Raw genomic sequence first — 22,135 nt, 5'->3', positions numbered from 1 at the left:
AATAGCAGTAGTAACTTAACAGAAACAATATAAGATAAATTCATGGGCATTGGATCGGTGACTTGTTGGATGATATTCATCATGAGACAGTTATAACCTAGGGCGATACGGCACTAGCTCCAGTTCGTCAATATAATGTAGGCATGTATTCCGTAAATAGTCATACGTGCTTATGGAAAGAACTTGCATGACATCTTTTGTCCTACCCTCCCGTGGCAGCGGGGTCCATATTGGAAACTAAGGGATATTAAGGCCTCCTTTTAATAGAGAACCGGAACAAAGCATTAACACATAGTGAATACATGAACTCCTCAAACTACAGTCATCACCGGGAGAAGTCCCGGTTTCTGTCACTCCGGGGTGCCGGATCATAACACGTAGTAGGTCACTATAACTTGCAAGATCGGATTTAGAACATGGATATAATGATGATAACATAAACGGTTCATATCTGAGTTCATGGCACCAAGGCCCAAAGTGACAAGCATTAAGCATGACAAAGTCATAGCAACATCAATCTTTGAACATAGTGGATACTAGGGATCAAGCCCTAACAAAACTAACTCAATTACATGATGAATCTCATCCAACTCCTCACTGACCAGCGAGCCTACGAAGGAATTACTCACTCTCGGTGGGGAGCATCATGGAATTGGCAATGGACAAGGGTTGGTGATGATGAAGAACGAAGATCCCCCTCTCCGAAGCCCCAAATAGACTCCAGATCTGGCCTCCCGATGAAGAACAGGATGACGGCGGCTCCGCCTCGTGGATCGTGATCATTCTTTCTCCCTAATTTTTTCTGGAAAAATAGGATTTTATAGCATCGGTTTTAGGGTCTTTGGGGCCACCAGGTGGGGACAATCCACCTGGGTGCGCCAAGGGAGGGAGGCGCGCCCTGGTGGGTTGTGCCCACCAGGGGCCCTCTCTGGTAGGTCTTGGCTCCAGAAATTCTTACTTATTACATAAAAATTCCTTGCAAAGTTTTGTTCCATTCCGAGAACTTTTATTTCTGCACAAAAACAACACCATGGTAGTTCTGCTGAAAACAGCGTCAGACCGGGGTTAGTTTCATTCAAATCATGCAAATTAGAGTCCAAAACAAGAGGAAAAGTATTAGGAAAAGTACATACGTTGGAGACGTATGAACTCCCCCAAGCTTAAACCTTTGCTTGTCCTTAAGAAATTCAGTTGATAAACCAAAAGTGAAAAAGAAAAACTTCGACGAACTCTTTTGCTCTTGTTTGCATCAATAAGCTTAAACTGCACCCAGGTTTTGAGCCAACATTATAACTAACCATGCTGACAATAACTATTAAAGATTATAATGACTCATATCAATGACATAATTATCTAGCGAGCAATAATAAGGTATCTCAAACGGCAACACGTTGTCAAAACAACCATGATATAATATGACAATAGTGGTATCTCGCTAGCCCTTTCTGAGACTGCAAAACATAAATGCAGATCACCTCCAAAGTTCAAGCATCGACTAAACATTGTAATTCATGGTAGAAAAGATCCAGTCACGATGCACCCAACATTAGCTACACACAATGCATAAGTCATGACAACTGCGCTCTCAGGTTCTAGCGCTTGTTTTAGAAGGTGATGACACAACATAAAAGTAAATAGATAGTCCCTTCGCAGAGGGAAGCAGTGATTTGCAGAGGCGCCAGAGCCTAAGTTTTTAAAACAAAGGTAAATGATATTTTGGGACATGCACCCTTCTCATTTACTTCACGACCATCAGTTATCAATATCTTCCATGCTAAGCATGCTAGTGGCGGTTCCCAAGCGATAAACATCAAGGTTTACTCCCCCTCCACCAACAATCACATTCCACGGCGTGTCCGAAACAACGAGTGCCGTCCATACCAACAATAATCCCCGGGGGAGTTTTGTTTAATTATTTGCATTTTTGAGTTTGGGACTGGGAATCCCTATTACCGCCCTTTTCTCGTGCGATCGCGAGTGAATAAACACTCGACCTGAGAATAACCCGCTTAGCATGGAAGATATCGACCACCTCCTGTCGTTCGATGAACGATCCAGGCACACAAAAGGATATTTATTTAGAAGTTTTTAGAGGTGGCACATGCAAATTTACTTAGGACAGCAGGGTAATACCGCATATAGGTAGGTATGGTGGACTCATCTGGAATAACTTTTGGGTTCAAGGTTTTTGATGTACAAGCAGAATTCCTGCTTAGTATAGGCGAAGGCTAGCAATTAGATTGAGAAGCGGCCAGCTAGAGAACAACAACGATCATAAACATGCATTATGCATAAGTAACATTGGACACTACCATGAGTAGGATATGAACACCATGAACATAAATATCATAGAGGCTATGTTGGTTTTGATTCAACTACATGCATGAACATCTGCCATGTCAAGCCACTCGAACATTCAGAGGAGGATACCATATCATCATACTATATCACAATCATTTTCAAGCTATGTTGATATCCAAGATAAATCATTATCCACTCCTAGCTACTTATGCATGGCATGAGAAACTATAATATCTAATCGTCATTGCAAACATATTTAATCATAATGGGCTGAATCATGGATACTAGGTTAAACATATTTACACAAACAGAACAAGTCGAGTTCATACCCGTTTCTCTCTGCCACGACCGTTCGTCGAATGTTGTCATTATTGCCTTTCACTTGCACGACCGAACGACATGAAAATAATAATAGTGCAAGAGTGCCGTGGACTAAGCTGGAATCTGCAAATGTGCTCTTTACTAGTTCAACAATTATTCATATGAGAGCCACTCAACATTTTCATCGTGGTCTTCTCCTCGGTACAACTCAAATAAAAAGAAAAATATTCAGAGAAACACACGGAAATATTTTTAGAGTTTTTGGTTTTCTTGAACAAGGAAATAAAATGGAAAAGCAAAACAAGAAAAACTATTTACACGAAAAGCTCCCAACAAGCAAAAGAAGAACAAGGATATCTTTTTGGGTTTTCTTTTTAATACTACTACTAAGCATGCATAGAAAGTAAACTACTACAACTAATTTTTTTTGTTTCTCTAAAGTTTTTGGAAACACACAACAAGAAAGCAGGAAAATAAATCTAAGCATGGATGATACAATGAAAAAGTGTGAACACCGACAAATGGAAATAAGTGGACATGAATGTAATGCCGGTGAGAACACATACTCCCCCAAGCTTAGACTTTTGGCCTAACTTGGTAGTCGATCAGTAGCCTGGATAGTAGTTGGTGTGGTACCTCCACTGCTGCGTTGTGAGCTCGGGCCTCGCACTCAAGAACAAAATATATTCCTTTGCTGCGATAGTCAAAAAGAGCAGGCGCAGGCAAATATGTGTGCACAACAGATTTTTAGTTACACAATAGATCATAAGTGAAATGATCAACCTTTCCCTTAAGAATCTTATGATCTTTTAAGGTGTCAAAATCAAAATACTGCGTTGGTAGGATAGGATCAAAGGGCATGGCATAAATTCCACCATAGAAATAGCCACTGTTAGCGTTGTGCTGAAGTCTACGTGCAACAATCGCTCCAAGGTTATAATTCCTTTCACCGGTAAGAGCAGTGCGAATGAGGCTCAAGTCTAGAGCACATAATGTACTATAGTCTTGCTTTCCTACTATACATTTCCCATTAAATAATGCAAAGTACTGAATTGCGGGAAAATGAATGCTCTTTATTCTACCTTGTGTCACTCCCCTCGTCTCACCGCAGCAAAAGACTAGTTAAGAATGTTTGGTACTCAGCCCTTGGCGGTTCGTCAAGCGAACCCCAGAACGGGAGTTTGCAACGGTAATTAAAATTCTCTAGTGAGATGGTAAATGGATTATCATAAAGCATAAACGATACCCTAGACTCACGGGGAAGGAATTTAAATCCTTTGACAAATGATTCAGTGAGAAGGTGGCGTTGTTCGCACTTATCTGAAAGGTAGGGACCGAGACCGGCATTGTGAACTTATTGCTCAAATTCCTCCTTAATGCCCACGTGCATCATATACTCATCGCAAGGCCATAAGCATGTTTTTGTAGCGGCATCTCGTGTGGAACTTTCACTTGGTTCAACATAAGACTGGCGAGCGGAACTGTCACTAGAAGATGCCCCCGAGGATCTCCTCCTCGAAGAACTCCTTCCAAAAAGGTTCATCATGTTCGCGTACAATTTTTCTTAAAAATTTTGAGTGTAAAAAATTTATCAACAAAACTTTACAAAATTGATAGCAACTACTCATAGGAGTACATAGAGGCCATAAAAAGCATTCAAACTACTTTGAACTCTAAGAATTCAACATGCAAGCTCATCTACAGCAGCACCAAGAGTAGCTAATTATTCAAAATATAAACAACTAAAACAAAAACTAATTGGTCAAACGGTGGAGTCACATACCAAGCAACAATCCCCTGAAACAGTTTCAGAAACGGAGCTTCGAGCAAAGAGATCGAAATCCGCGGGTTTGAGAGCAAGAACAAGGGAGAAAGAGCAATGGAGATGTTTTTCTGGAGGTAAGTGATGATGTGGGATGAAGAGGTAAATGAGGGGGCCCACGTGGGGACCACAACCCACCAGGGCGCGCCTGGGGGTCCTGGCACGCCCATGTGGGTTGTGCCCACCTGGTGCACCTCCCTCTGATATTATTTGTGCCAGAAATTCAGAAATATTCAAAAAATCGTATTAAATTTTCAGGTCATTCTGAGAACTTTTATTTTTGGGTCATTTTTTATTGCATGGAAAATTCAGAAAACAGACAAAACATGGTATTTTATTTTATTTAACTAATAAAAACAGAAAACAAAATATAGGGGCAGAAGGTAGTGCTTACTAAATTCATCAACTTCATACCGCTAAAAAATAATTCATTAATAAGGTTGATCAATTTTTATTAACAACCACTTTCGATTAGCATAAAACCGAAGAACTGTCCTAAATCACCAACTTACCTCAATGGGGATATGAATGTCCCCAACAATATGCATTTCATATTTATTTTTGACAGTAGGTAGAGGTATTTGAAAACTTCCAATAGTGATTGTCGGAGATTTTTCAATAACATTAATACCATTCACTTGGAATTGTTTCTTCCGTTGCACCGTATGCTCATTACCATTGATATGAAAAGTGACTTTGCTTTTATTGCAATCAATAACAGCCCCTGCAGTATTCAAGAAGGGTCTACAAAGGATAATCGACATGTTGTCATCCTCGGGCATCTCAAGTATAACAAAGTCAGTCAAAATAGTAACATTAGCAACAACAATGGGCACATCCTCACAAATACCGATAGGTATGGCAGTTGATTTGTCAGCCATTTGCAAAGATATTTCAGCAGGTGTGAACTTATTCAAATGAAGTCTTTTGTATAAAGAGAAAGGCATAGCACTAACACCAGCTCCTAAATCACACGAAGCAGTTTTCACATAATTCTTTTTGATGGAGCAAGGTATAGTTGGTATTCCCGGATCTCCAAGTTTTTTAGGCATTCCATCTTTAAAAGTGTAATTAGCAATCATTGTGGAGATTTCAGCTTCTGGTATTTTTCTCTTATTTGTGATAATATCTTTCATATACTTTGCATAAGGAGGCATTTTCAAGATATCAGTCAAGCGAGTACGCAAAAAGACTGGCCTCAGCATTTCAGCAAAGCGTTCAAATTCTTCATCATCTTTCTTTTTAGTTTACTTGGGTGGAAAAGGCATAGGTTTTTGAACCCACGGTTCTCCTTCTTTACCGTGTTTTCTAGCAATGAAGTCTCTTTTATCATATCTTTTATTCTTAGGTTGAGGGTTATCAAGATCAACAGGTGGTTCTATATCAACATCATTATCTGGCTCTTTTTCATTTGGTTGAGAGTCTTGATGAACCTCATCATTATCTTTTTCATATCACTAGGTGAATGTTCATTACCAGATTGAGTTTTAGCATTAGAGATAGAAGTTTCATTATCATTATCAGGAGGTTTCTCTATTTCAGGTTCACTAGAAGTATGCAAAGTCCTATCATTTTTCTTCTTCTTTTTCTTTCTAGAAGGACTAGGTGCATCAGTGTTAAATCTTTGTGAATCTTGTTCAATTCTTTTTGGGTGTCCCTTAGGATAAAGTGGTTCCTGAGTCATTTTACCTCGTCTAGTTGCAACTCTAACAACAAAGTCATGTATATTATTATTCATTTCATCAAGCAATTCTCTCTGAGATTTAGCAACTTGTTCTAACTGAGTTTGTACCATAGAAGCATGCTTTCCAACACCTCTAACATCATTTGAGATTCTAAAAAACATGTCATTGAAGTGAGCAATCATATCAGAATTATATTTCAATTGTTTCATAACATTTAAATTGAAGTGATCTTGTTTTCTAATATAGTTTTCAAACTCATAAAGGCATTGGCTAGGGTGCATATTGTGAGGATTGTCATTATCATTGAACTTCATTAAAGAATTTACCTCTACCACCTTAGGCATTGGTGGTGTATTAAGCCCATGTATTTCTACAATAGGAGGTAAATTTTTAACATCCTTAGCTTTAATACCTTTTTCCTTCGTAGATTTCTTTGCCTCTTGCATATCTTTAGGACTGAGATATAATATACCCATATTCCTCGGAGTGGGTTTAGCCGGTGGTTCAGGAAGAGTCCAATCATCATAATTTTTGAATATGTTATTCAATAATTCTTCAGCTTGTCCAACAGTTCATTCCCTGAAAAACACAACCAACACAACTATCTAGGAAGTCCCTAGAAGCATCGGTTAGTCCATTATAGAAGATATCTAATATTTCATTTTTCTTAAGAGGATGATCAGGCAATGCATTAAGTAACTGGCAAAGCCTCCCCCAAGCTTGTGGGAGACACTCTTCTTCAATTTGAACAAAGTTAAATATTTCCTGTAAGGCAACATGTTTCTTATGAGCAGGAAAATATTTTTTAGAGAAGTAATAAATCTTATCCTGTGGACTACGCACACAACCAAGAGCAAGAGTGTTGTACCAAGCTTTAGCATCACCCTTTAATGAGAACGGTAATAATTTGAGAATAAAGTAATAGCGAGTTTTCTCATCATGAGTAAAAAGGGTGGCTAAATCATTCAACTTAGTAAGATGTGCCACAATAGTTTCAGTTTCATAACCATGGAAAGGATCAGATTCAACTAAAGTAATTAACTCTGGGTCGATAGAGAATTCATAATCCTTATCATCAACAAAGATAGGTGAAGTAGCAAACTTAGGATCATATTTCATTCTAGCATTCAGAGATTTTTCTTTATACTTGCATAATAATTTCTCTAGATCATCTCTATCCTTGCAAGCAAGAATATCTCTAGTTGTCTCCTCATTCATAACATAACCTTCTGGAACCTTAGGCAATTCATATCTACGATGGCTAGATCTAGTAGTTGTTTCAGGAGTTTCAGTTTCAAGCTCATCATCAGATTCAACAACATCATGTTGTATTACTCTAGCAATTTGTTCATCAAGAAATTCACCAAGTGGCACATCATCATTATCGAGCAAGGAACTAGCATCATGATAAGCATCATTCATAGTAGAAGTAGCATCATCAATAACTTGCGACATATCAGAATTAATAGCATGTGGTGTGTTGCAAGTTTACTTATAACAGAAGGTGAATCTAAAGCAGAACTGGATGGCAGTTCCTTACCTCCCCTCGTCTTTGAGGAAAAAAATCTTAGTCTTAGCATCCTTCAGATTCTTCATAGTTATAAATTTATAATAATCCCAAGTGACTCAACAAATATAGCTATGCTCCCCGGCAACGGCGCCAGAAAAAAGTCTTGATAACCCACTAGTATAGGGGGTCGCAACAGTTTTCGAGGGTAGAGTATTCAACCCAAATTTATAGATTCGACACAAGGGGAGCCAAAGAATATTTGAAGGTATTAGTAGCTGAGTTGTCAATTCAACCACACCAGGAGATTAATTACCTGCAACAAAGTGATTAGTAGCAAAGTAATATGATAGTTTTGATAATAGTGATAGCAGCAATGGTAACTGTAACAACGATAGCAGTAATTTTGTAGCAAGTGTAACAGTGATGATAGAAGTAGTAACTTAACAGAAACAATATAAGATAAATTCGTAGGCATTGGATCGGTGACTTGTTGTATGATATTCATCATGAGACAGTTATAACCTAGGGCGATACGGCATTAGCTCCAGTTCTTCAATATAATGTAGGCATGTATTCCGTAAATAGTCATACATGCTTATGGAAAGAACTTGCATGACATCTTTAGTCCTACCATCCCGTGGCAGCGGGGTCCATATTGGAAACTAAGGGATATTAAGGCCTCCTTTTAATAGAGAACCGGAACAAAGCATTAACACATAGTGAATACATGAACTCCTCAAATTTATGTCACTCCGGGGTTGCCGCATCATAACATGTAGTAGGTAACTATAACTTGCAAGATCGGATCTAGTACATGGATATAATGATGATAACATAAACAGTTCATACCTGAGTTCATGGCACCTGGGCCCAAAGTGACAAGCATTAAGCATGACAAAGTCATAGCAACATCAATCTTAGAACATAGTGGATACTAGGGATCAAGCCCTAAGAAAAAATAAATCGATTACATGATGAATCTCATGCAACTCGTCACCGACCAGCGAGCCTACGAAGGAATTACTCACTCCCGGTGGGGAGCATCATGGAATTGGAGATGGAGAAGGGTTTGTGATGATGAAGAATGAAGATCCCCCCAGAGCCCCAAACAGACTCCAGATCTGGCCTCCCGATGAAGAACAGGAGGTGACGGTGGCTCCGTCTCGTGGATCGCAATAATTCTTTCTCCTTGATTTTTTTCTGGAAAAATAGGATTTTATCGCGTCGTTTTCAGGGTCTGCAGGGCCACCAGGTGGATACAACCCACCTGGGCGCGCCAGGAGAGGGAGGCGCCCCCTGGTGGGTTGTGCCCACCCAGGGGCCCCTCTCCGATAGGTCTTGGCTCCAGAAATGATTTATGAAGTGTGAATGCTAGCAAAGTGTTATCTTAGTGTCATATCATCCCCAATTCTCAATCCCCAAGCTTAATTCCTAGACGTATCAGCATCCCCAATTCTTATTTATTATATAAAAATTCCTCGCAAAGTTTCATTCCATTTTGAGAACTTTTATTTCTGCACAAAAACAACACCATGGTAGTTCTACTGAAAACATCGTCAGTCCGGGGTTAGTTTCATTCAAATCATGCAAATTAGAGTCCAAAATAAGAGGAAAAGCGTTAGGAACTGTAGATACGTTGGAGACGTGTCAACTTGATGTCTACTACGCAACTTTATTCTTGTAGACACGTGTTGGGCCTCCAAGCGCAGAGTTTTGTAGGACAGTAGCAATTTTCCCTCAAGTGGATGACCTAAGGTTTATCAATCCATGGGAGACGTAGGATGAAGATGGTCTCTCTCAAACAACCTTGCAATGAAATACAAGAAATCTCTTGTGTTCCCAGCACACCCAATACAATGGCAAATTGTATAGGTGTACTAGTTCGGCGAAGAGATGGTGATAAAAGTGTAATATGGATGGTAGAAATATATTTTTATAATCTGAATAAATAAAAACAACAAGGTAGCAAATAGTAAACGGGCACAAAAATAGTATTGCAATGCTTAAAAATGAGACCTAGGGTCCGTACTTTCACTAGTGCAATCTCTCAACAATGCTAATATAATTGGATCATATAACCACCCCTCAACGTGCAACTAAGAATCACTCCAAAGTCCCTATATAGCGGAGAGCATAAGAAGAAATCGTTTGTAGGGTGCGAAACCACCTTGAAGCTATTCTTTCCGACCGATCTATCCAAGATTTTGTACTAAAATACCACAAAATAATTTCAGATTCATAATACTCAATCCAACACAAAGAACCTCAAAGAGTGCCCCAAGATTTCTATCGGAGAAACAAAAGACGAGAACATGCATCAACCCCTATGCAAAGATTACCTTAATGTCACCGTGGGAATCCGCAAGTTGAATGCCAAAACACATATCAAGTGACTCAATATGATACCCCATTGTGACCACGAGTATTCATGTGCAAGACATATATCAAGTGCTCTCAAATCCATAAAAGTATTCAATCCGATAACAACGAAATCTCAAAGGGAAAAACTCAATTCATCACAACAAGATAGAGAGGGGAAAACACCATATAATCCGACTATATTAGCAAAGCCCGCAATACATCAAGATCGTGCAACCTCAAGAACAATAGAGAGAGAGAGATTAAACACATAGCTACTGGTACAAACCCTCAGCCGCGAGGGTGGACTACTCCCTCCTCATCGTGGTGGCCGCGGGATGATGAAGATGGCCACCGAAGTTGACTCCGCCCTCTGACAGGGTGTGACAGCCTGGTTTTTGCCCTCTCTCATTTGCTTGATTTTCATTTGGAGCTATTTGAAATTTGGAGTTTTTGAATCTTTTCATATGGACTTAAACACTTGGGTACCCTTGGCTTTCACCCAAGTGCTTCATTTCCCTTCCTAATCATAATTCCCCTTCTGATCCACCCCAAAATAATCCTTGGAATATTTTTCTTAAATGAAAAATATTCATTTTTTCTCTCAAAAACCCTAGCTAGTTCAATGTGCTCCAAAGCAACCCCAATTTTTATGGCCCAGAAAAATCTGAGATAATTCACAAATATTCTTTGAAACCTAGGGCACCTTCCTGAGCAAAAATATTTCATCACTTTTTGGAATATTTTTGCTACAGAAAATATTTTCTGTTCTGGACAGAAATGGTGGTTTCTACAGCAACTACCATTTTACTTGGTCCATTGTGCCTGGGTTTTCTTGTGCCTTTTCACCTTAGTAGATCATGGCTAACCTCCAAAGCACAGCCCCCAACTCCCAGCCGTTTGACCTTAGTAACCTCTCAAAGTTACTGACCAGAAACTTACTTGGCATGTAAAAACTTCTCTACTGCACCTGGATCCAAACAAAAGCGTGGTAAACTTCAAAACCACCACGAACAACATGCCAGACATGATTTTTGGACGTAGGCTGGCCTGAGGGAAGAGTTCGCGCGGTGACCACGCGTGTCCACCGTGTGATGCCTGCGTGTCGACGCGCTCTGAGTATCGCCGAGCGCTCTGTTCACGCGTGCTTGCTTCCCTCGTCTGCCCGAGCGTGCCAAACCTCGCCACCAGCCTCGTCTCAACGCCATTAACTCCCCCCTGGCGCTTGCCGACACTGGAGCTCGCCGCAGCGAGCACGGGCATGGTCCGGCCAACCCCACAGTGCGGTGCGCACTGTGCTCGTCGCCTTCTCCTTGTTCCAGTGCTCGTCCCCATTCCCCAACAGTTGGCGCGTGAGCTGCGTCACCTTCTCCCTCTCTCACTGACGCCGCTCATCGCCGAGCGCTGTGGACAGGTGTCCACCGGCGGAGCCCGAACCCCCCTCTCCGCTCGCCTATAAATGGAGCCGCCCCCAGCCTCCTCGAGCACCAGCCACCACTCCCACACACCCCACAAGCGAGTAGGAAGCCGTAGCCTGGCCGGGCAGGCCGCGGGCCGCCGTCCTCGAGCTCGAGCTCGCCGGCAATCCCCTCTGGTCGCCGTGGTAGCTCCAGCCCCTCCCAGGCCAGGGCAACCCTTCCAGGGCCTTCGCCTCTCTCTGGTGAAGCCATCCCGTCCCCCTGGAGCCCCTGGAGTTGCCTCTGCTCGCCGTCTTCCTCATCTCCGGCGACCACCGGGTTCTGCCTCCGCTTGCGAGGTTGATTCCGACGCCGTCCGACCACCCCTAGCTACGCTACGGGTATGGGAAGGTGCGCCTCCATCCCCTCTCGCCATCCCTCCCTCTCGTTTTGGCCAAGGAGACCTCGTCGCCGGCAAGAGCTCCGGCAAAGCCGCGGCTCCCTCTGTTTCCTTCTCCTCCTTCTCCTCACCTGACTAGCAGGGCCCGCTAGTCAGCCACTCTGTACACGTGCGAAGCGGTATGAGTGGTGGCGCCCCTGGGCTTTACGCCTTCGACGTCACCCCCAGTCTGTTTATTTTTATTCAAATTCATTTGAATTTACAGAACACTTCAAACAACCATAAGTCTTCAACCATAAGTCCAAATGAATTGATTCTTTTTGCATGTTGTTCTTTGCAAAGAAATCTAGCAGCTCACCAAAGATGAGATTTTTCTGAGCTGTTTAGAATTTCTTGTGATTTTCAGAAGTGTTCTTGATATTTTCTTTTTGTGCTTAAAATTATTTTCAGAGGGTGAGGCTTGTCTTGAGGATCACCAGAAGGCTTGTGAACCTCATCTGCACTAAGGCAAGCCACAACAACATTTTTATGGTGTCATTTCAATATTTATGATTTTCTTACTTGAATGAAATGATTAATCCATGCATTTAAATAACCATTATGTTATTTATATTCTGTTAAGTGTTTGTTGGTGATTATGCTTGATTTACAGAATGTTGAAACTAGCTTAGTTGGTAAAGCAAAGCTAAGATCTATTTGTGGTGATGCTAGAAATAATTTTGTTATGCATGTTAGTGATTACTTAAAGTTATGTTCTTGCATAAATAAAATAGAAGAATTTGCTAGAAAATATTCTGTTAAGTACTTGTTTAGCTATTTTACTTGACTTACAGAATGTTTGAACCTAACTTGGTTGGTAAAGATAATAGGATTCGTTTGTGGTATAATCTTTGCTATGCATATGAGAAATTTATCGAAGTTAATTTCTTGCATGAGAAAATAATAAAACTTGCTGTAAAATATTTTGGTTAAAATGTGAGTTACCCTGACCAGGAAAACAATATAAGTTGTTGATGTTTATGCTTAGTGTGAATATGGTTGACATCAGTCATTTTCGTTAATATGTGATGCATGTGTAGTTTTGCATTTCATGGCATGCTATGACACCGGTCATTTTCCTTTTAAGTTGAACCTGAAAATAACTCAACTTGAATATATCGTTTACTGGGTCATGGTGCCGCTGAATCGAGTTTTTCCCAGTGCAACCACATTTGCCTTTGTGGGAAGGCCTTGATTCGGTCCATTGACATTGCCACTGGTCGGTGCCTCCAACTAGGGAAGATTATGTCATGCGTACCCTAGCCCGGTAAGCAGGCATAACCTTGTGTGCCCGTTGTTGAGATTATGGTACCGGGTCCCCGAGTGGGATTGTTTGGCCACGACGGTGGTCGTTGTGCCTTTGGTAGACACGTGGCCACCTAGGACTAGCTCGTTGGGGATTGGGTCGAAGTGGCTAGGAGAGTGTCATGGCAATGGAAGGGTTTCGTCGGAATGCCGTTGGTCCACCCGAATGGGAGTGCGAGGCCATGGGTTCCGTGGTGTGGGTATAGTGTGCTACCTCTGCAGAGTGTATAATCTATCGATAGCCGAGTCCATGGTCACGGACACCTCGTAGTAGGTCCCACCATGAGTCAACGTTTAATAAAGTTTGCACACTAAGTCATGAACTTTGCAATGTTGTGGATGGCTGAAAGGATCACGAGTTACTCTTGTCAAGACCATGATGGTGGTTTGTTTGTGATCCAAGAATGATCACGGTTGGTAAGTCCGTCCCGAGGGACGTTCGAGCATGATCACAACATGTTGGACATATAGTGTTGCATTATTATTAATTGATTAATTATCATGATATTGTTTTCCATTATGATTATGCCTGATGTGAGCTTGCAAGTACATTCAATGTACTGACCTGGCGTGTCAAGCCAGATTTCAGGAAAGTCTCGTTGTAAAGGAGTGCTGCTCGAGTCTAGATCATGTCCACATTGTTGTCCCTATGATATGGAGCTTCCACTACGACATTGTTCCTCTGCCAAGTAGTTGTCATGATCGAGGCCCCTTTATGTTCACTAAATAATGTACATATTGTTTAGCCGCACCGGGCGTGCTGCTTGGCCTCGACATTTGTTGTAATATAAATCCTGATCCGCTAGCATCAATAAAGCGGTTGTTTTCTGTACCAAGATGTTGTGTGTTGCCAGAAGACATGGTCTCTGGGCTGACAATGCATGGTAAACCGGTCGCTCTGAGCCGGGGTGCCACACAGGGTGCCGGAACGGGGTCTAGATTGGTTTTCGGTGGCTACAGAGCCTTGCAGCAGCGGAGCTTCTGATCTAGGTTAACCCCTGATGGTTTCTCTATTTATTGGATTTTTTGGCATTGGTTTCACGCTAAGATGGGCCTCGATGTGAGCACAACCCACCGGGGCAAGCCAGGCCCACCAGGCGCGCCCTGGTGGGTTGTGCCCTCCTCGTGGCTCTTCTGGCCCTCCCACAAAGCTTCGGGGGTCTCTTTTGTTCCAAAAAAATCGTCAAAAAGTTTCAGCTCATTTAGAGAACTTTCATTTCTGCACAAAAAACAACACCACGGTAGTTCTGCTGAAAACAGTGTCAGTCTGGATTAGTTCCATGCAAATCATACCAAAACCATATAAAATTGTTGTAAACATGGCATGAATACTTCATAAATTATAGATACGTTGAGACATATCAGCATCCCCAAGCTGAACTCCTAGTCGTACCTGAGTAGGTAAATGATAAAAGAAATAATTTATGAAGTGTGAATGCTAGCTAAGTGCATAAGTTTGATCAATGATAATTTCAATGACTTTTCCTTGCATCATAACAGCAACTCTTTCTCATAAAACTTATCATGATAAAGTAGCAATTGAAAATGGAATTTTTGTTGTGGAATGCTACCTATCATATTCATCATAAACTCTTTTCTTTTGTAGCATGGACATTTGGACTTCTATATGGTTCAAAGCAATAGTCTAGTTTTGACATGAGAGTTAAATACTCAAGCATATCAACAAGCAACCATGTCTTTCAAAATATCAATGCTAAAATAAGTTATCCCTCGCCCATCATGCTCAATCATTGATCCATTCATGAAACACACTCGCATATTAGCTACACCCAATGCTCATGTACGATCATAGTGCCTCCTAGTTGGTGCTTTATAAGAGAAGATGGAGACTCAAATTAAAAATAAAAATTGCATAAAGTAAAAGAAAGGCTCTTCGCAGAGGGAAGTAGGGATTTGTAGAGGTGCCAGAGCTCACGGCAAAAATTGAGAGACAAAAAACATTTTGAGGGGCATACTTTTCCCACCAACGAAAACGACTTAGAGCTCCCAACACTTTCCATGCTAGATATATCATAGGCTGTTCCCAAATAGAAAATAAAGTTTATTCCTTTTTACACCATACTTTCACTTTCCATGGCTATCCGTATCCACGGGTGCCCTCCATACCAACACTTTCCAAGGAATTTATTATTTGACAACATAAAGTAAATCCATTTTTCATTTCAGGACTGGGCATCCCGAGTACCTTTGCCTTACTCTCGTGCAATGACAAGTGAATAAACACTCGTCGTGAGAATAACACATTTAGAATTGAAAATGTTAGCCACCCCTCACCGCCTTGTTAGCGGTACGAGCACACAAAAGAGAAATTTATTTTGAAAATTAGAGATGGCACATACAAATTTGCTTAGAACGACAAAAGAATACCGCATATAGGTAGGTATAGTGGACTCATGTGGCAAAACTGGTTTAAAGGAATTTGAATGCACAAGTATTGATCATACTTAGTGCAAAATGAAGGCTAGCAAAAAATTGAGAAGCGACCAACCAAGAAATGAATAATCTCATAAGCGAGCATTGAGCATAAAGTAAAAAAATTGAGATGTTCGGGACCAAATATTTGTCGTGGTTGTGATCGCCGTAAGGATCACGAGTTACTCTTGTCAAGACCATGATGGTGGTTTGTTTGTGATCCAAGAATGATCACGGTTGGTAAGTCCGTCCCGAGGGACGTTCGAGCATGATCACAGCATGTTGGACATATAGTGTTGCATTATTATTAATTGATTAATTATCATGATATTTTTTGCCATTATGATTATGCCTGTTGTGAGCTTGCAAGTACATTCGATGTACTAACCTGGCGTGTCATGCCAGATTTCAGGAATGTCTCGTTGGAAAGGAGTGCTGCTCGAGCCTAGATTGTGTCCACATCGGTGTCCCTGTGATATGGAGCTTCCACTATGACATTGTTCCGCTGCCGCGTAGTTGTCATGATCGAGGCCCCTTTATGTTCACTAAATAATGTACATATTGTTCAGCCGCACCGGGCGTGCTGCTTGGCCTCGACATTTGTTGTAATATAAACTCTTATCCGCTAGCATCAATAAAGCGGTTGTTTTCTGTACCAAGATGTTGTGTGTTGCCAGAAGGCATGGTCTCTGGGCTAACAATCCATGGTAAACCGGTCGCTCTGAGCCGGGGTGCCACATAGGGTGCCGGAACGGGGTCTAGATTTGTTTTCGGTGGCTACAGAGCCTTGCAGCGGCGGAACTTCTGATCTAGGTTAACCCCTGATGGTTTCTCTATTTATTTGAGTTTTTGGCGTTGGTTTCATGCTAAGATGGGCCTCGATGTGAGCACAACCCACCGGGGCAAGCCAGGCCCACCAGGCGCGCCCTGGTGGGTTGTGCCCTCCTCGTGGCTCTTCTGGCCCTCCCACAAAGCTTCGGGGGTCTCTTTTGTTCCAAAAAAAATCGTCAAAAAGTTTCAGCTTATTTGGAGAACTTTCATTTCTGCACAAAAAACAACACCACGGTAGTTCTGCTGAAAACAGTGTCAGTCTGGATTAGTTCCATGCAAATCATACCAAAACCATATAAAATTGTTGTAAACATGGCATGAATACTTCATAAATTATAGATACGTTGAGACGTATCAGCATCCCCAAGCTGAACTCCTAGTCGTCCCTGAGTAGGTAAATGATAAAAGAAATAATTTATGAAGTGTGAACGCTAGCAAAGTGCATAAGTTTGATCAATGATAATTTCAATCACTTTTCCTTGCATCATAACAGCAACTCTTTCTCATAAAACTTATCATGATAAAGTAGCAATTGAAAATGGAATTTTTGTTGTGGAATGCTACCTATCATATTCATCATAAACTCTTTTCTTTTGTAGCATGGACATTTGGACTTTTATATGGTTCAAAGCAATAGTCTAGTTTTGACATCAGAGTTAAATACTCAAGCATATCAACAAGCAACCATGTCTTTCAAAATAGCAACGCTAAAATAAGTTATCCCTAGCCCATCATGCTCAATCATTGATCCATTCATGAAACACACTCGCATATTAGCTACACCCAATGCTCATGTACGATCATAGTTCCTCCTAGTTGGTGCTTTATAAGGGAAGATGGAGACTCAAATTAAAAATAAAAATTGCATAAATTAAAAGAAAGGCCCTTCACAGAGGGAAGGTGGGATTTGTAGAGGTGCCAGAGCTCAAAGCGAAAATTGAGAGACAAAAACATTTTGAGGGGCATACTTTTCGCACCAACGAAAACGACTTAGAGCTCCCAACACTTTCCATGCTAGATATATCATAGGAGGTTCCCAAATAGAAAATAAAGTTCATTCCTTTTTCCACCATACTTTCACTTTCCATGGCTAACCGCATCCACGGGTGCCCTCCATACCAACACTTTCCAAGGAATTTATTATTTGACAACATAAAGTAAATCCATTTTTCATTTCAGGACTGGGCATCCCGAATACCTTTGCCTTACTCTCGTGCAATGACAAGTGAATAAACACTCGTCATGAGAATAACACATCTAGAATGGAAAATATTAGCCACCCCTCACCGCCTTGTTAGTGGTACAAGCACACAAAAGAGAAATTTATTTTGAAAATTAGAGATGGCACATACAAATTTGCTTAGAACGGCAAAAGAATACCGCATATAGGTAGGTATAGTGGACTCATGTGGAAAAACTGGTTTAAAGGAATTTGAATGCACAAGTATTGATCATACTTAGTGCAAAATGTAGGCTAGCAAAAAATTGAGAAGCGACCAACCAAGAAATGATTAATCTCATAAGCGAGCATTGAGCATAAAGTAAAAAATTGAGATGTTCGGGACCAAATATTGGTCGTGGTTGTGATCGCCGTAAGGATCACGAGTTACTCTTGTCAAGACCATGATGGTGGTTTGTTTGTGATCCAAGAATGATCACGGTTGGTAAGTCCGTCCCGAGGGACGTTCGAGCATGATCACAGCATGTTGGACATATAGTGTTGCATTATTATTAATTGATTAATTATCATGATATTGTTTGCCATTATGATTATGCCTGTTGTGAGCTTGCAAGTACATGCAATGTACTGACCTGGCGTGTCATGCCAGATTTCAGGAAATTCTCGTTGGAATGGAGTGCTGCTTGAGTCTAGATTGTGTCCACATCGGTGTTCCTGTGATATGGAGTCTCCACTACGACATTGTTCCGCTGCCGCGTAGTTGTCATGATCGAGGCCCCTTTATGTTCACTAAATAATGTACATATTGTTCAGCCGCACCGGGCGTGCTGCTTGGCCTCGACATTTGTTGTAATATAAACTTTGATCCGCTAGCATCAATAAAGTGGTTGTTTTCTGTACCAAGATGTTGTGTGTTGCCAAAAGACATGGTCTCTGGGCTGACAATGCATGGTAAACCGGTCGCTCTGAGCCGGGGTGCCACACAGGGTGCCGGAACGGGGTCTAGATTGGTTTTCGGTGGCTACAGAGCCTTGCAGCAGCGGAACTTCTGATCTAGGTTAACCCCTGATGGTTTCTCTATTTATTGGATTTTTGGCGTTGGTTTCATGCTAAGATGGGCCTCGATGTGAGCACAACCCACCGGGGCAAGCCAGGCCCACCAGGCGCGCCCTGGTGGGTTGTGCCCTCCTCGTGGCTCTTCTGGCCCTCCCACAAAGCTTCGGGGGTCTCTTTTGTTCCAAAAAAATCGTCAAAAAGTTTCAGCTTATTTGGAGAACTTTCATTTCTGCACAAAAAACAACACCACGGTAATTCTGCTGAAAACAGTGTCAGTCTGGATTAGTTCCATGCAAATCATACCAAAACCATATAAAATTGTTGTAAACATGGCATGAATACTTCATAAATTATAGATACGTTGGAGACGTATCAGCATCCCCAAGCTGAACTCCTGCTCGTCCCTGAGTAGGTAAATGATAAAAGAAATAATTTATGAAGTGTGAGCGCTAGCAAAGTGCATAAGTTTGATCAATGATAATTTCAATCACTTTTCCTTGCATCATAACAGCAACTCTTTCTCATAAAACTTATCATGATAAAGTAGCAATTGAAAATGGAATTTTTGTTGTGGAATGCTACCTATCATATTCATCATAAACTCTTTTCTTTTGTAGTATGGACATTTGGACTTTTATATAGTTCAAAGCAATAGTCTAGTTTTGACATGAGAGTTAAATACTCAAGCATATCAACAACCAACCATATCTTTCAAAATATCAACGCTAAAATAAGTTATCCCTAGCCCATCATGCTCAATCATTGATCCATTCATGAAACACAATCGCATATTAGCTACACCCAATGCTCATGTACGATCATAGTGCCTCCTAGTTGGTGCGTTATAAGGGAAGCTGGAGACTCAAATTAAAAATAAAAATTGCATAAAGTAAAAGAAAGGCCCTTCACAGAGGGAAGTAGGGATTTGTAGAGGTGCCAGATCTCAAAGCGAAAATTGAGAGATAAAAACATTTTGAGGGGCATACTTTTCGCACCAACGAAAACGACTTAGAGCTCCCAACACTTTCCATGCTAGATATATCATAGGAGGTTCCCAAATAGAAAATTAAGTTCATTCCTTTTTCCACCATACTTTCACTTTCCATGGCTAACCGCATCCACGGGTGCCCTCCATACCAACACTTTCCAAGGAATTTATTATTTGACAACATAAAGTAAATCCATTTTTCATTTCAGGACTGGGCATCCCGAATACCTTTGCCTTACTCTCATGCAATGACAAGTGAATAAACACTCGTCGTGAGAATAACACATCTAGAATGGAAAATATTAGCCACCCCTCACCACCTTGTTAGTGGTACAAGCACACAAAAGAGAAATTTATTTTGAAAATTAGAGATGGCAGATACAAATTTGCTTAGAACGGCAAAAGAATACCGCATATAGGTAGGTATAGTGGACTCATGTGGAAAAACTGGTTTAAAGGAATTTGAATGCACAAGTATTGATCATACTTAGTGCAAAATGAAGGCTAGCAAAAAATTGAGAAGCGACCAACCAAGAAATGAATAATCTCATAAGCGAGCATTGAGCATAAAGTAAAAAAATCGATATGTTCGGGACCAAATATTGGTCGTGGTTGTGATCGCCGTAAGGATCACGAGTTACTCTTGTCAAGACCATGATGGTGGTTTGTTTGTGATCCAAGAATGATCACGGTTGGTAAGTCCGTCCCGAGGGACGTTCGAGCATGATCACAGCATGTTGGACATATAGTGTTGCATTATTATTAATTGATTAATTATCATGATATTGTTTGCCATTATGATTATGCCTGTTGTGAGCTTGCAAGTACATGCAATGTACTGACCTGGCGTGTCATGCCAGATTTCAGGAAAGTCTCGTTGGAAAGGAGTGCTGCTCGAGCCTAGATTGTGTCCACATCGGTGTCCCTGTGATATGGAGCTTCCACTATGACATTGTTCCGCTGCCGCGTAGTTGTCATGATCGAGGCCCCTTTCTTTTCACTAAATAATGTACATATTGTTCAGCCGCACCGGGCGTGCTGCTTGGCCTCGACATTTGTTGTAATATAAACTCTGATCCGCTAGCATCAATAAAGTGGTTGTTTTCTGTAGCAAGATGTTGTGTGTTGCCAGAAGGCATGGTCTCTGGGCTGACAATGCATGGTAAACCGGTCGCTCTGAGCCGGGGTGCCACACAAGGTGCCGGAATGGGTTCTAGATTGGTTTTCGGTGGCTACAGAGCCTTGCAGCGGCGGAACTTCTGATCTAGGTTAACCCCTGATGGTTTCTCTATTTATTTGATTTTTTGGCGTTGGTTTCATGCTAAGATGGGCCTCGATGTGAGCACAACCCACCGGGGCAAGCCAGGCCCACCAGGCGCGCCCTGGTGGGTTGTGCCCTCCTCGTGGCTCTTCTGGCCCTCCCACAAAGGTTCGGGGGTCTCTTTTGTTCCAAAAAAATCGTCAAAAAGTTTCAGCTTATTTGGAGAACTTTCATTTCTGCGCAAAAAAGAACACCACGGTAGTTCTGCTGAAAACAGTGTCAGTCTGGATTAGTTCCATGCAAATCATACTAAAACCATATAAAATTGTTGTAAACATGGCATGAATACTTCATAAATTATAGATACGTTGGAGACGTATCAGCATCCCCAAGCTGAACTCCTAGTCGTCCCTGAGTAGGTAAATGATAAAAGAAATAATTTATGAAGTGTGAACGCTAGCAAAGTGCATAAGTTTGATCAATGATAATTTCAATCACTTTTCCTTGCATCATAACAGCAACTCTTTCTCATAAAACTTATCATGATAAAGTAGCAATTGCAAATGGAATTTTTGTTGTGGAATGCTACCTATCATATTCATCATAAACTCTTTTCTTTTGTAGCATGGACATTTGGACTTTTATATGGTTCAAAGCAATAGTCTAGTTTTGACATCAGAGTTAAATACTCAAGCATATCAACAAGCAACCATGTCTTTCAAAATATCAACGCTAAAATAAGTTATCCCTAGCCCATCATGCTCAATCATTGATCCATCCATGAAACACACTCGCATATTAGCTACACCCAATGCTCATGTACGATCATAGTGCCTCCTAGTTGGTGCTTTATAAGGGAAGATGGAGACTCAAATTAAAAATAAAAATTGCATAAAGTAAAAGAAAGGCCCTTCACAGAGGGAAGTAGGGATTTGTAGAGGTGCCAGAGCTCAAAGCGAAAATTGAGAGATAAAAACATTTTGAGGGGCATACTTTTCGCACTAACGAAAACGACTTAGAGCTCCCAACACTTTCCATGCTAGATATATCATAGGAGGTTCCCAAATAGAAAATAAAGTTCATTCCTTTTTCCACCATACTTTCACTTTCCATGGCTAACCGCATCCATGGGTGCCCTCCATACCCACACTTTCCAAGGAATTTATTATTTGACAACATAAAGTAAATCCATTTTTCATTTCAGGACTGGGCATCCCGAATACCTTTGCCTTACTCTCGTGCAATGAC

Source organism: Aegilops tauschii, chromosome 2 (assembly GCF_002575655.3).
Source record: "Aegilops tauschii subsp. strangulata cultivar AL8/78 chromosome 2, Aet v6.0, whole genome shotgun sequence".
In the NCBI taxonomy this organism is placed as follows: Eukaryota; Viridiplantae; Streptophyta; class Magnoliopsida; order Poales; family Poaceae; genus Aegilops; species Aegilops tauschii.
Note: the sequence above shows the minus strand (reverse complement) of the source record.